The following is a 1,514-nucleotide window of genomic DNA, read 5'->3' on the forward strand; positions in this document are numbered from 1 at the left end:
AGTCTCATCAAGTCCCTTCCCGGCAGCACTAACGGTCACAGTAGTAGGAGCAGCAGCAGCCGCATCAATCCCTTTCCCGTCAACACTAAACGTCACAACAGCAACCTCGGTAGCATCTTCTTCTAAGGGAGGACCATTATTCTCCAAGTATTTTTCCATCTTATTAAGAGTAGTTGTTGTTATGTAGTTGACTGCATGCGTTGTGAAGAGAGTCCCAAATGGACCATATTTTTCTGGTATTCATGCGTGTAAAGCATCACAAGGAAGGTGATCGGACCGTTGTATTGAGAGTTGATACCTCTCTATTCTTCCTTTGTCATTTTCAAGTTTTCAATAACATAGCTGCACAAGTCCATATTTGGAATATCTGAGGTTTTATCAATTGCGGAGATGAATCGTTGATTGACTGTTGTTGATTTTGTCACAAATCCTATACAGGTGTTGAACAACACAAGGAAATTAATCTTAAGCAGTTCACCAACTCCTTGTCCGCGACCAGTTTGTCTTTCACATGCTTTATACTTATTCTTGAATTTGTCGGGAATTGATTTTTGAACAAATCTTTAGTAACATCTTCCCCCAATCTTGGTCTACTCTTGTCTAAAACAGGAATCTTACCCATTGGTATCCCCAACACTTCATGTACTTTTTGTGGTGTTATCTTAATAATACCGCTCCCAATGTTAATTTCATTTAAACGGTTATTATAGTTCATGAGCAACCAATATCCCAAAGTTGTTGGAGTTTGGGTTACTTGAAGTCTTAACATTGACCCGAAACCCATTTCTTCTACACAAGTTTTTTGGCCAGTGGTCATTGCCTTCACTGCATCAACAATATTAATAGGTGCACACCTATTCTTCAATTTTTTGTCAACAAATTCAACAAAAGGTTTTCCCCTCTCGGCTGGCTTCTTTTCTTTAATGGCTCTCTTTTTCGGACACTGAAAGTCCGGGCCAGAGGTGCTGTGTTCCACCTATTTCCGCTTTGACAACAACATGTCGATTTTTGTGTCAAGGTCTGAATCAGAGTCTGCTTTCACAACATGTTTTGTTTTCCCCACCGGAGCAACTTTTTTAGTCTTCCTTTTATCAGTCTTGTTTATTTCGACAAATGAATCACATACATACAATAAAACACGGGGGTGGGGGATAACAACACGAATCACAAGGAAATAGAAAACTCTTATCAAACATCACAATGATAAATTCTCATACCAAAGCCATTACAAGCTAATCATACACTTATAACGTGCTTTAATATTATACATAGATTTAAAAAAACAAAGATATGTATTACAACAACAACACGCTTATCAAACGCTTTAATACATACGAAGATTCAAACAAATGCTTACATTTTAAGATTAAGTAAACCTGAAACGCTAAAAAAATCATAAATTAACACCTGTTCCATCTTTATTATGAGACCTATCGTGCTTTTGCTTCGTCCTTTGTTCCGTTCCAGAAGTAGATGAGTTAGGGTTCTTCATTTTGGTTCCGTTCCATAATAAT

Source organism: Bidens hawaiensis, unplaced genomic scaffold (genome assembly GCF_021521415.1).
Source record: "Bidens hawaiensis isolate Kalapana, Puna unplaced genomic scaffold, B.hawaiensis_p1.1 tig00005359_1, whole genome shotgun sequence".
NCBI classification, from domain to species: domain Eukaryota; kingdom Viridiplantae; phylum Streptophyta; class Magnoliopsida; order Asterales; family Asteraceae; genus Bidens; species Bidens hawaiensis.